Raw genomic sequence first — 14,251 nt, 5'->3', positions numbered from 1 at the left:
TAGGACTGAACCAATACTTGGAACTCCCCACTTTGGGGACATGTGGGATGGACTTAAAACCTAGATACTGACCTGTTCATCTGTGACAAGCTGAACTGAGCACCCCAGATTTCAGAGCTGGATGGAAACTTCCCAGCTCAGGCTTACCTTGGATAGCTATTAAGATATAGGTAGGTGAGGTTCATGCTTCAGGGCTCAGGAGTCAGGAAGGAATTTCCAGCTGTACTCGCTCAGGGTGCGTCTTCACTGCACTGTAGTTCGAAATAAGTTACACAATTTGAGCTACACAAATTGCATATCTTAGTTCAGTCTTATTTCAAAATAGCTCATTTCTACCCAGCGCCAAATTTCAAAATAAACCGCTATTGTGAAACGTCCCTTATTCCCCATGGAATAAGGTTTACGGGATGTCAGAATAGCGAGCCGGAATAACGGCATTGCTGTGAAGATGCAGGATAGCTATTTCGGGTATTCCAGTATCCTGAAATAGCATTGCAGTGTAGACGTAGCCTATATATACAGCGGTGAGCCAGGGAAAGTAGAGCACAAGCTGAAACTACTCTGAGTTTGCTGGGACCTGAGCAGCCCAAGAATATGTGGACTGCAAAGGTGGTTTGAAGGTACCTGCGCTACCCATCTTTATGCCTACACCAAGCACAAGACCAGAGAGTAAAAGTTGGGATCAGAGTCTTAACTACAAGCAATTGAGAACTTTATGCTATTTACAGAGCTCGCAACTGGCCTTGCCAAAAGATGTAAAAAGATAGGTCCCTGCTCTAAGCTCCTATTCTGATTACAGCTGAAGGCACGAAACATTTGCAGAACAATAAAGGTGGAGAAAAAAAAGCCCTCGGCAGAATGTTCCATTAATGGGTGGCTGGGCTAATTGGAAGATGATTGCAGAATTCACATGGTTGTTCAGTTCTCCTGGCCTGACCTACAAACAGTGGAAAAAAACCACCCTCCTCCAGCCCAACTGTGTCCTGGAGGGCATGTCAATAAAGACAATAAATGCCATAGTGTGAACTGCAACTGCATATGTCTCACTGGATTAGGGCCAGCCCCCAGAGTTGCTTATGCTAATAGAGCTAATCTCTGTAATCTTGTCACACAAATGCCTCCTCTGTGCAGGCAGGGATTTGGGATTATAGATGGATGACATATACGCCCTACCACCTTCATGCAGTGGGATAGGGGCACACGTAGGGGATGAGAGTGATGCCCTATGGATTTAATTCTGGGGAAGACGTGGGGAAGAAGGCTTTCTGCGCGAGACTTGGGGAAGAAGGCTTTCTGCAGGAGTCTTGGGGAGGAAGGCTTTCCCCATACATATCATAGGAATATAATATTTGCTTGAAAATATTTGACCTGCACCATCTGGCATGTCAACACTGTTGACCTGCCCCACCCTGACTTGAAGGAATTAGCTTGAGGGGATGCGGGACAGTTCTTGGCCCAGTCAAAGCACCAACAAAGTGCTAGTTGAGATGGGTTGTAAAGAGGCTGGCAGTGTTTCCCTTAAAACCCTGTCCCGGTAGAAGATGTTAATCCTTGTGGGAAAGGGTTAAGTAGGTTCTCTTGACTAACTGAGGCAAGTGGCTACCTATACACCTGGGTATAACAGAGGTGGAAGTGGCTTTCTGGAGCAAGAGGACTTAGGGTGAGAGCTGACCAATCTTAAAGAGGGAACTCCAGGATCAGCCAAGCCCGGGGAAAAGGTTTTATGACGCAATTAAGTCTCCCCGCATTGGCACAATAGAGTGTCAAGCTTGCTAGGGACATAGAACTGTTCCCGGGATGCAGTGCTCTGAGCCTTGAGTATCAGAGACACGGTGGGTGAAGAACACTCTTTTATTGGACCATCCAGAGGTGAAAGGAAGTGGGTGTACCCTGGTGTGCAGCTCCAGCAAGAGCTGGCTGAGCTGCAGAAAAAATCAGCAGGGGGCTACTTATAGAGCTGGCTGGGACCTGGAAACAAACAAAAGGAAATTTTTTCTTCACTCAGCACACAATCAACCTCTGGAACTCCTTGCCAGAGGATGTGGTGAAGGCTAGGACTTTAACAAGGTTCAAAAAAGAGCTAGATAGATTGTTGGAGGTTAGGTCCATCAATGGCTATTAGCCAGGATGGGTAGGAATGGTGTACCCTCTGTTTGTCTGGAGGTGGGTGACAGGGGAGGGATCACATGAGGATTACCTGTTGTGTCCCCTCCCTTTGGGGCATCTGGCAGCATTGGCCATTGTCAGCAGACAGGATACTGGGCTGGATGGACCGTTGGTCTGACCCAGTATGACCGTTCTTATGTTCTAATGTGCTGAACTTTCCTGCTTTTAGTTTGTTGTTAACAGAGCCAGACCGCGAAGGAGCAGGTGGGTTTGGACTCAAGACAGTGTCTGGGCTTTCTTTCAAAGCACCTGCTCTTCTGGAGGATTTCCCCCTGGGAACAGAACTATGACCCACCGACTCATTTCACATCAGGAATACCAAACGGCAGGTGGTTATACTTGAGCGGAGCTGGATAGAATCCGTCAGAAAGGGGCTATGACCCACTACCAATGCCCCTCAGTCATCCAGGCTGATCATATTCACAATTACTGGGCCAAACTGTTTTGTGGGGGGGTGGGGAATTACCTCAGGGGTGAACTTAGGCTGCTGCCAGGGGATGCAGGAGAAACGTTTGAAAGCAAAAACTATAATCCGTTGATATTTATGGAAAAAGTCCCAGCAGCCAGCCTGATGTCACGGTCTTCATTCCCTTCCCTCCCCCCATCCCCTCCTCAACAACTTTGGGGGCAGATTTTTCCTTTAGTTCCTGGATCTCTTAGCACCATTCAAACAGGCACTTGGCAAGCATAGAAATGCTTTGGCCTCGGCCCGGGAGATCTTTGGCTGTGACCCAATGGACAGGTTCCAGCTGTCGGTAAAATAACCCCTTTCTGTGCATGGATGCAGCTGAGCCACAAATGCAGACAAGTGAAATGAGGCTTTTGGCATCATTTCAAACTCAGACTCAACACACCTGAGGAAAGAAATGAGCAAAACCCTTTCCCAAACGTTCTGGCAGTCGCTAGCCATCAGAAGAACAAAGCCAAACCACAGAAGCTCAATATTTTAAAAAAATCCTTTGCAGGTCACCTTAAGGCCTTCTCTCCTCTGAGTCTCCCAGGCTGTTTCCAATCATTCCCAGGTCCCCTCTTTCGATTGAAGGCCTCCCCCAGTGCGGAGATTCTCTTTGCTTCAAGTTGCTAAGAAGCACCAGCCACCTGCAGGCTTCAGGATTATAGGCCCCAAGCACCCATAAAGCTGCTCTTTGCTTCCAGGTGCTGGCCACAGTCCTCTTTCTCTCTTCGGGTACGTCTACACAGCAGGGCAAAAACTGAATTAAGCGACACAACTTCAGCTATGTCAATTGCGTAGCTGAAGTGGAAATAGCTTCATTCGGCTTTTGAATCTGGCTACACGGCAGGACGTCGGAAGAATGCTCATATTCTTCTTGTTTCAAGTTCGGAAGGCCTCCTCTTGCCACGTCCTTTCTCCTGTCCAGCTGACACATCTCTGTCTGTTTTTCCCCCTTCATACCCCCTGTTTTTCCAGTTAGCTTGGTGAGCAGCATAGTATAAAAACACAGCTAGATTACGACATGGCCCATGCACCAGGGGAGCTGACAGCCTTGCTGGGTCCCTAGGCAAGGTTGGGGTGTGTGTGGCTCCACAAAACCTGAAGAAGCAGGGCCTCATGAGGAAGGAGTAAGGTTGGGGGCATCTGGCTCTCAGCACCACATCAACCACTGTGCGCCTTCCCCCCTCCTCCCTCTGCCCCAGCCAATAGTGCTGCAGCATCGATGTAAAGGATACCTGGGCCATGTTGCTACGGTAGTAGTGGCAGTGGCTGGAAGTGCTGGGCCCTTTTGAATTCTGGAGCCGGGGAACTTGCTCCTCTTTGCCCCGCACCCATCGGCAGGACGACTGGCACAGATGCAGGGGAAGGTTGGGACTGAGGGGATTGTCACTCCAGCTCCTCCTCATCTTAGAAATTTCACTTCTGGTTGGGCTGTTTCATTGCCGGACTCTTTGAGGGGGTTGAGATTAAGTTCCGCAAAGAGCAGCCCAATCCCTTCCAGACTGTAAATTGCTAGCTTGTGGGCCGAGCTATGTGCAAAAAAACCTGCTTTAAGGATTAGCTGGCACACTAATTAGAGCAGGCATGCCATAGTCTGTAAGCATAGCGCAAGGGGATAGCAGATGGTGGTAATGGTCCAGCTGTCGTGGAGAAAGAAAGCTTCACAAGAAGTTCTGAGTACAGTCACTTCAGACAAGCCCTTACTGTCACATCAGTGTAGCACCCGTGACTCTCTCTCTCTCTCTCACATACACACACACACGTATGCATTCTGGACATGCGGCTTGGGATTTTGGGGCATATCTCTGTTGGAAAATTCCGCCTGAAAAACCGTTTCTCACTTTTCTTAGTGGAGTCGGTAAAAGGCATTGCTTTTTCTATAAAAACCTCATGCCCCCAACTTGGGCCCAAGCAAATTTGTTGGATGGCTGAAGTCTGTAAATTCCTGAACAGGGGGAGTTTATAATGGAATTGCTGACTCCACGCTGGGCTGTAGCCCATGAAGAGATCCCTGTTAATCCTAGGGATCTGCTCACAAACAGAACGCACTACCATTACTGTTTGGCTTCCTCAATATGTTGCTTCATCGACGGCTCATTTGACAGGAACAAGAGCTCAGTTTAGCCCGTCGCAATGGAAAGATGGAAACCTGCAAGGGAAGAAATCCTCGGTGCCTTTTCCCCCTTCTGACTTGCCTTCTTGGCTTGCCGACAAAGAAGGATTTGCAGAGAGATGACGTGCATGCGAAGAGCCTTTCGGTCTGCTCCCTGTGCACATTGGCAGATGGCTGGCTGCCCAAAGACATGTGAGGCTGGCAGCCTGAACGGGAGGTGCTCTGTATTATAAAACTTCTCATCGCTTTATTGCAGCGTAGTCAGCTTTGCTGGGTGTGGCAGGCCCGATTCCCCACTTTACATTGCATTGGGGATGGCCATTTACTTCTGTGCCAAATGGGCATAAGCACACTGCCAGACTAGTTGGGTACAGTGTTGTTGTAGCCATGCCGGCCCCCAGGATATTAGGTGGGTGCGGGAATGTTTTTGATGGGGCCAGCTGCTGTCGAGGAGAGAGACAAGCTTCCAAGCTTGTGCAGACCTGATGCTAAACTGGTTTGGCAGCATTTGCAACTCACTTTGCCCAGGGGTAGGTGAGTCTCCCAGATGCAATGCCACGGAGAATCTACCCGAAAGGATGGAGGGCGGGCTGCTCCCATCACAAACTGCCTTGCATGAGGGTGAAGGAGACCAGCAGCCAGGGACAGGGAAGAGGTAACTGCACTGGGACCCAGTGATTAAAACAGGCCTGGGACTCCCAGCTGCTCCTGCAGCAACAGCTGCAGCCAGAGCCCCGGACCCTTTAAATCACCTTTAAATTGCTTCAAGATGTGTGATCTGGGTGGTGCTAAGGGCCAGCTGTTCCCAGCCCAGCCCAGCCCTGCCCTGCCCCGCCCCGCCCCATCCACACAAGGCCCTGCACCTTCCTGGAGCATGGAGCCAGCTTTCCTACATATACACCTTGCCCAGGGACTTGGCAATTCTGTTCGCCCCCCCACTAGCGGCTTATCCGTAGTAGATCTGGAAATGAGATGGCTCAGGCAGTTTAGTAAAAGGACATAATCTCTCTCCCTTCTAGCTCTCCCATTCCGGGCCAGCTCAGGTGAGTAGGAACTATTATCATGTGGAAACTGTTCTTTGGCAATATGTGGAATGTCCATCATTGGCGCTATTTCAGAGCAGGCTAGACACACACCTGTCAGGCAGGGGCTGGGTGGTGCTTGGTCCTGCCAGGAGCGCAAGGGGCTGGACTAGATGACGTCTCGAGATCCCTTCCAGTCCTAGGATTCTATGCATGGAATAAATTTTGTTACGTGCACCAAGTAAAATAGAAACATGACTGCTGGCTTTGGATGCTCTGCTAATGGAGATACACCTGTCTCATAGAAATGGAGGGGACTGCGAGAGATTATCAAGTCTTGTCCTTGGCCTTCATATCAGCACCAAGCACCATCCCTGACAGATTTGCCCCAGTTGCCTAAATGGCCCTCTTAAGAATTAAGCTCACAACCCTGGGTTTAACAGGCCAATGTTCAAGCCACTGAGCTATCCCTCCCCGCAATCAGCTGAGCAGCACCAGAATCTCTCCTGGGTGGCTACCCAAGCACTCAGCTTACAGGGACCGCTAGTGCTGCGGGAGCCTCGGCCACATTGCAAGAACCCAGCAAGCAGCAGTTCCCAACCTTTTCCAGATAGGGCCCCATTTTGACAATTCAGGAAGACTCGGTGACCCAAGGCAATTCAAAAAGGAGGGGAGAGGGGGGAGGGCAAGGCCACCTGGGGAGACACTTGGTGACCCTTTGGAAATGTAATGGGGACCCATATTTGGGTCCCGACTCATAGATTGAGAAACCCTGCCTGACAGTCCCCCTTGCTGGCTGCCTCAGGAAAGAAGCTCAGGATTATCCACAGAGAATGAACCCTACTCCCACCATTCGGGAAAGGCACTTCAGTCCAGGTTGAATCACATTGTGGGTAAGGATGTTAAGGATGATTAATTGAATAGTTAATTGAATTTGATTAGTCGATAGGGTGGCTCCGCCTTTGAAGTATAGCGACGGCCCTAAGGCTGTCGCTACATTTCAAAGGTGAAAGCGTCACGTGGAGTCCAGGTTCAGCTGGGGACTGATCTCAGGCTTCACGCAGCGCTGCCGCTTTGAAGTGCCTGACGCCAGGCTCCTCGTGGCATTTCAAAGCGGCCGTGCCGCAGGGAGCCTGGGGTCAGCGGGGGAGCTCCCAGCTGATCTCAGGCTCCATGTGCCATGTGCTGCCTGGGGACATCCTAGGCTATGTCTAGACTGCAGGCTTCTTTCAGAAGAAGCTTTTCCGGAAGAGATCTTCCAAAAAACACCTTCTGAAAGAGAGCATCCACACAGCAAAAGTGCAGCGAAAAAGCAATCTGCGTTTTCAAAAGATAGCGCCCGCATGGAATGGACGCTATCTTGCATGTAAGCTGTAATTGCTATGGACGGAGTGGCCACCAAGGCACGAATGCCTTTCCCTCTTTCCTCTTTTTTCTAAAGAACTCCCTCTTCCCCATCCCCACGCCTTTAGAAATAAAGCACACCTAGAGCGGGCCTTACAGTTTATCAATAGATCCAATCTGCTGAGCAGCAGACCTGTGTCAAACTGATCGTTTTCCTTTCTGGTATGATCTGGATTTTTGGCGTGTCCGACAGCGCACGTCCTACAAAAAGCAATGCAGTGAAAGAAGGATTGTGATGCACGTTCATCTTGTGTACACACGTGTTTTTCTTGATGGCACCTTAGGAAGTAGAGATGATTTGTATTAACTTGGGGCAGACAAACCCCCATGCTAGCTAGTAAGGGGTTTGTCTGCCTCAGGTAAAACTCTCCCTGAAGAAGTGGGCTGTGCCCACAAAAACTCATCTACATGTTTGTAAGTCTCTGAGGGTATGTCTACACTACCACCCTAGTTCGAACTAGGGTGGTAATGTAGGCAACCGGAGTTGCAAATGAAGCCCGTGATTTGAATTTCCCGGGCTTCATTTGCATAAAGCCGGGCGCCGCCATTTTTAAATGTCCGCTAGTGCGGACTCCGTGCTGCGCGACTACACGTGGCATGGACTAGGTAGTTCGGACTAGGCTTCCTAGTCTGAACTACCGTTACTCCTCGTTTCACTCCTCGTGTAGCCGCGCAGCACGGAGTCCGCACTAGCGGACATTTAAAAATGGCGGCGCCCGGCTTTATGCAAATGAAGCCCGGGAAATTCAAATCTCGGGCTTCATTTGCAACTCCGGTTGCCTACATTACCACCCTAGTTCGAACTAGGGTAGTAGTGTAGACATACCCTAAGGTGCTGCAGAACTATTCATTGTTTTTTTAAGTTTTTCCTGGAGTCAGTGGCAGTTTTGCTTGAGTAAAAATAACTGAAGACTTGAGGATTTGCTCCTTGGTCCTTGGGATTGCTCTGGCCTATACTTAAAACTTAGGCTGACATAGCTCTGTGCTCAGGGATATGAAAAATCCACCCCCTCTCTGCCCAGTAACTATGCTGCCCCGATTCCAGGTAGGAATGCTTTTTTTAACCTACCTGCCATTCCTCAGGGAGCTGATGTTTCTCTGTGTCCCCACTATGAGTTTACTCCACCATAGGTACAGTCTCATAACCATGTTGCCATAGACAGGGTTTGAATAAGGACTGTAGGAGACTTCCCATTGTTAGTGGCATAGCATGGGTCACTGCCAGCATAGTGTAGACCTACACGGCCAGCTCAGAGTCCTTCCCTGGATCCATTACACTGCACATGCAGGAAATAAATGCAGTCAGGACAACAGAGGATGTAACGAGGAATTCAGGATGCTGTCACCATCTCATCCCCATTAATCAAACTGATTTAGTCCTGAACAACATTCCGTGTCATGGCATTCACTCCCGGGCGCTGCCAGCCAGTCAGGGTATGTTCAGCCTGATGGATCCTGCAAACCATTTTGCTCTGACGTGTGAGCAATTCTGGACCCTGCCAGCTTGCTAATTCACTGACGAGAAGCCAAACCCTGTTGCTGTTAGAACCGCTCCTGTCACAAAACGGGATGCCAGGCATACGGTTCTCTTTATCATCCTGTCATGGTAGGATGGTGTGAAAAAAAAGAGAGGAGCCTCTTGGCAGGTCAGGTTTCCAGCGAGCTGCAGATGGCATAATAATGCCAGCTAGCAATGGTTTCTGATTCCACAATAGTTGAGCGAGACAGAGTTTAATATTATTGTATAGTGCCCCAAAATGCAGTCTGCAGGTTCTAGAAAACACAGAAAAATGTTGTAACTGAGCATAATGTTCTAGGATCTGCACATGGATCCTCTGAGTCATTCCAAGTTCCGGGATTGGGACACTGTATACATCCGGTGTGACTTCTGCTGAGTCACTCGAGTGTCAGCCCAGATGGATGATGCTTGCTCCAATCCAAGAGCATGAAACACTGTGAATGTTGCTTTGTCAGGCTGAGAGCACAAGGGGCAGAAATATAGGAGGTTCTGCAGGGAAAAATCCATTGCAGCAGCTTCACTGAGGAGAAAGCATCTGCTAAAATAAACTCTAAGAGTATAAAGTACTTCCAGCAATTAGTGAGCTCCTACTTTGGCAAAGCCAGCCTTTCCTGGATTTAACACCTCATTTACATCAAAAGCTAAGTATGAGACTCTTCTAGCCCACTCAGTTAACCTTATTAGCACCAGTCCTACAATTGACAGGTACCTTTTTTTTTCCTTCCCTTCTTTTTCTGTTATAAATTCTGGGGTCTTGTTATTTCCACTCCAGCTTTCAGCTCATCTGAGGAAGTAGTCTCCAAGGACCATGTCTACACTAGGGGCACGTTTAGACAACATGGCTCCGTCGTCGGAGCCATGTAGATTTGGGTTGTAGGCAAAGGGAAATGAAGCGGCGATTTAAATAATTGCCGCTTCATTTAATTAAAATGGCTGCTGCAGTGTGCTGATCAGCTGTTTGTCGGCACAGTGCTGTAGTCTGGACGCTCCGTGGTTGACATCAAAGGCATTTGTTGACCTCCTTGGTATGTCTCGTGGGATGAGGTTTACCGGGGAAGTCGACAAATGCCTTTGATGTCGACCATGGAGCGTCGTGACTACAGCGCTGTGCCGACAAACAGCTGATCGGCACAGCGCGGCGGCCATTTCCCTTTGCTGAGTAAACAAATCTACATGGCTCCGTTGATGGAGCCATGTAGTCTAGACGTGCCCTAGCTGATTATTTTGAATTTACTAAGTTCGACTTCTGGGCACCCAATTTTACAAATTCAAAGTTTAGTGTCTTCACTAGAGGGAAGCATCGAATGTAGTCAGAGGCAGGCTCCATTAATGTGGACATGCTACCTCAGACTCAGAGCCCAGGAAGCACTGTGGGGAGCTGCGGGAGGCCTCCCAGAGGCCAATTAGTTCGAATTAGCAGCACTGGAGCATCCACACTAACGTTATTTTGATTTACAAGTTCGAGAATAGTGTCATTCCTCATGAAAAGCAGGAGTATTGAAGAATAACAGGCTTGGTAATGTGGATGCATCACTTACAAGTTCGACTTTGGAGGGCTAATTTTGGACGAAGGTCCTAGTGTAGACCAGACCGAACGTGCCACACACAATTACGTGTTACTTTGGTACTATCAGCCAAATAAGACTGTCACGGGAGGTACTTAAATACTAGAGTGATCGGTGACAATATAAGAACATAGGAATGGGATTTTTCATGTTCCACTGAAATTCAATGGTATTTAGGTAACGAAGAGCTGGCTTTATAAAGATGCTTAGTTTTCTAAAGAAGCAGACAAGTCCTCAGTGAGATTTTTAAATGTGCCTATCTGTATCTTTAAGCTCCTAAATACCTTTACAAAATCTAGCCCTAATTCCCTTTGGCCCCTCTGAAAATCTTAGTCTTGATAATGTCAGCAGCTCCTCACCTGGAAAAATGCCCCGCTGAGAGGATAAGAGCTGAATGCAAATGTGCTGAGGCTGTTTACTATTGGCCTTTCTGCCATTCTTGTTATCAAACACAAACCCCTTTAGTAGAGTGCAAACACAATAAGAAAAATTATGGTGCAAAATCCAGACAACAAGGATAAAGGGATTTTAGGTTAAGTGGGATGTTATTAAGTAATATTTATACCATGACAAGCTTCAGCCAGCTTGGGGCCCTATTCTACAATGTGCTGTACAAATATATAGTAAAAACCCTGAATACGTCTTTTATAATAGGAAAAAAGTTCCTTTGTAAAAAAAATCGTTGTGTGGGCTTGTGATTCATTTATTGGCCCTGGTGTACACTAGAGAGTTATTTTGAAATACCCCCCCCCCCTTATTTCGAAATAATAAGGGGAGCATCCACACTACCAAGTCTATTATTTTGAAATAACGGGATGGTTATTTTGAAATCTGCACTCCTGCTTTCCTTGGGGAATAATGCTAATTTAGCAATAGTTATTTCAAAATGGTGGTAGTGTGGATGCTCCACTGCTGCTATTTCAAAATAACGACTCCCCAGAGTCATCTGAAGTAATTAATCCCCAGTGCTTCCTGGGGCTCTAAGTCAAGGTAGCGCTTCCACATTAACAGAGCCTGCCTCAGACTAATTTTGAGGCTTCCCTGTTGTGGGGACATGCTATTTCAATTTTGTTATTTCAGGCATTATTATTTCAAACTTAGTTATTTCGAAATAATTTCCTAGTGTAAACATGTCTGTAATCTTCAGATGTTTCTGTACATCTGTTGGTCACAATTACTTGCCCAACAGTACATCCAGGTTAAAATAATTCCTTTCATCCTAGAATGGTTTCTAAATGGACGTAGAACCTATACACGGAGATCATTTCACTCAGCATTAAATGCCACCGCTTCTGGGAAAGAACACAGCAGCTGTTTAGCAGCACTCAGTAACACTCCATGACACTTCAGAGCCAGCTGTGAAGAGGAATGAATGTATGCAATGAAAACAACTGGGAGAATTTAGTTTGACAGCCAGAAATTTGAATGAAGCTGGCTGGCTTGGTTCTGATTCATCAGTCCCACTTTCCGCATGCCCTACGCATCGGGAAGGATACGTTTCTCTCATTTACACACATAACTGAATGGCGCTCTCCTCATTTTACTGAGAAAGGATAACCACACACAGTACATTTACCAGCAAGCTTTCCCAGCACTACTGCCTGTCCTTACTGCAGCATCCCAGTTCGCTCATTGCTCCAAGAAGGACTTCAGTAGATTTAATGGGAGTTAACAATATTTCTTCCACTCAGTTTCCTCTGTCCTGAAAGCATGCAAGGCTATTCAAATGCATGTAATTTTTTTAAGGGGGCGAAAGGGAAGCTTGTCACCAGTTTCACACAGGCACAGGCACAGACATATCCATGGACAGGAGCTGCAAACATACAGCCTTAACAACTATTACCCTGAGCCGTCAGGGCCTTTCCCCCCCAATAATGCAGCTGTAATCTACTATATATTGTCTGTGCATATGTCTGTCTGTTTGTTCAAGAACTCCTCCTAAATGGGAAGAGTGAGGACCACCACATTCGGTAGGCATCTTCGTCTTATTGTAACTTAAAGCAAGGTCAGGGCTTGAGTGTGCCAAGACAATGGGAAGTGCCTGGAATGGGATTGCTTCTCATAAAACCATACAGAAAAGAAACAGAATAACTAGACAGGTGAAAGGGGCTGCCTGGGGGTGCCCAGCCCCGAGCCTCCCACCCCCTAAGTGTTCTTTGGGGAGAGGAGGCTGAATCCCCTTCCCCCCAGTTCATACAGGAACATTGCTGGCTGTTCCCTTTCATCAGGGAGTGAGGGGAAAATGCATAGTTTGCTGCATTCCTCACTCTGGCTGGGGAGCACAGGGGGCAGACTAACTTGAACCTGCCCCAGCCAGGGGACATGCTCCCCTACCTTGGCTGTGCCCACTGGAGTTGCAGTAGTCATGGAGAGGCGCTTCTCACCTATCCCTAACCTGCAGTGGTGCGAGAGGGCTGGAGTAGTCTGAGGAGTAGTCTCTCCTCAGACCTGCCTGCATAATTAACCCCTCACCCCTGTCCTACCCCAGAGCAATGACTTAAATGAAGCCTGGACATTTACATTTTATTTTCCAAAAAATAAAAATGAATTGATTTAAGGATCCGAGCCACTCCGGGCAAATCTTCTAGTGAGTACAGAAAGGCCAAGCTTATTGCCAGCCATTTCTTTTCCCAATGGGGGTCGGGAGAGGGAGAAGGGAAAGGATAGCTTCCTCTCATTGAAATCCACATCCTGATACATTATTCTAATGGGCACGGGTTGGAAGTCACACTATTCAATTGGTTCCTCTGTTCCTAGTCGCAGCTGGGGTTTTTCACTCATCATGGGGAACAAACTGCATTTAGAAGAGAACAGCCTGCCTGGAGAGAGGGGTTTGAGATGAGAGTCCAAAAAGCAGGGGAAGACTCATCAGGTAATTAAATTATCGCCCACACAGCCATTTCTCAGGATAAGTATTTAATCTGTCTATAAGAGCATGGGGTTATGATGGGGCAGACCAAGTCCTGAGCACAAAAATGGTCATAGAGAAGTCCTCCAGGAGGCTAGAATGGGGACAGAAGAAATCGGCCAATCAGGAGCCAGAGCGCCTACAAAAAGAGCTGCAAAGCTCAGTAGCAGTTCAGTGGCTCTGGAGCCCTGAACCAGTGAAGACTAGCTGGCTATGGTACTACTACTGGAACCTGTGTGTGGGGAGCTAATGTGGACTATCTGTTGAGACTGAGATAAAGTCCTGAAGTAAGAGAAAAGGAGTTGTCTCCGGGAGGGGAAGCCCTGTCCAGAGTGGGGCAACAGACTGAGACAGACACTCTGCAGAGGGCGATGGGATGGGCCTCTGTTAGAGGTGTTCCTCAGAAGGGGTTTGTGATATGCAAGGTGTGACTTGGCTGGAGGGTTGACTTGCTGAAGAGGCTTTCAGCATCAGACAGACAGAGTGCAGGCACCTGCACTCGGCCAGAGGGGGTGCTTGGATGAGATGAGTGCTGACCCCATTATAGGGATCCTAGAAGTTTAAATACCTGTAAATCTATTCCCCATTACATCAGCCTCTCCATGGTATTTTTTTTATTAAATAATAAATGAAGATTGCCTATCTCCTAGAACTGGAAAGGACCTTGAATCCAGTCCCCTGCCTTCACAGCAGGACTAAGTACCATCCCCAACAAATGTTTGCCCCAAATCCCCTCCACAAGGATTGAACTCACAACCCTGAGTTTAGCAGGCCAATGCTCAAACCACTGAGCTATCCCTACCTTCTATAATAAAATCCTAGAAGGTAACTATCTTTCACCTAGCAGGCTGGTCTATTTAAGGTTTTTTCTAATCACAGCAGCCTTGAAGCTAGAGATGGGAGAGATGTATCCTATCAGCCCATCCATCCCTTGGGACCAAGTACAGAATTGTCCTCGCCCACAAATTCTTCTTGTCTGGAAATGGGTGACAGGAGAGGGATCATGATTCCTGGTTGTGTTCCCTCCCTCTGGGGCATCTGGCATTGGCCACTGTCAGCAGACAGGATACTGGGCTAGATGAACCTTTGGTCTGACACAA

The sequence above is a fragment of the Pelodiscus sinensis genome, chromosome 27 (genome assembly GCF_049634645.1).
Source record: "Pelodiscus sinensis isolate JC-2024 chromosome 27, ASM4963464v1, whole genome shotgun sequence".
NCBI classification, from domain to species: domain Eukaryota; kingdom Metazoa; phylum Chordata; order Testudines; family Trionychidae; genus Pelodiscus; species Pelodiscus sinensis.
The sequence above is the reverse complement of the archived record's forward strand: the minus strand, read 5'-3'. Positions refer to the sequence as shown.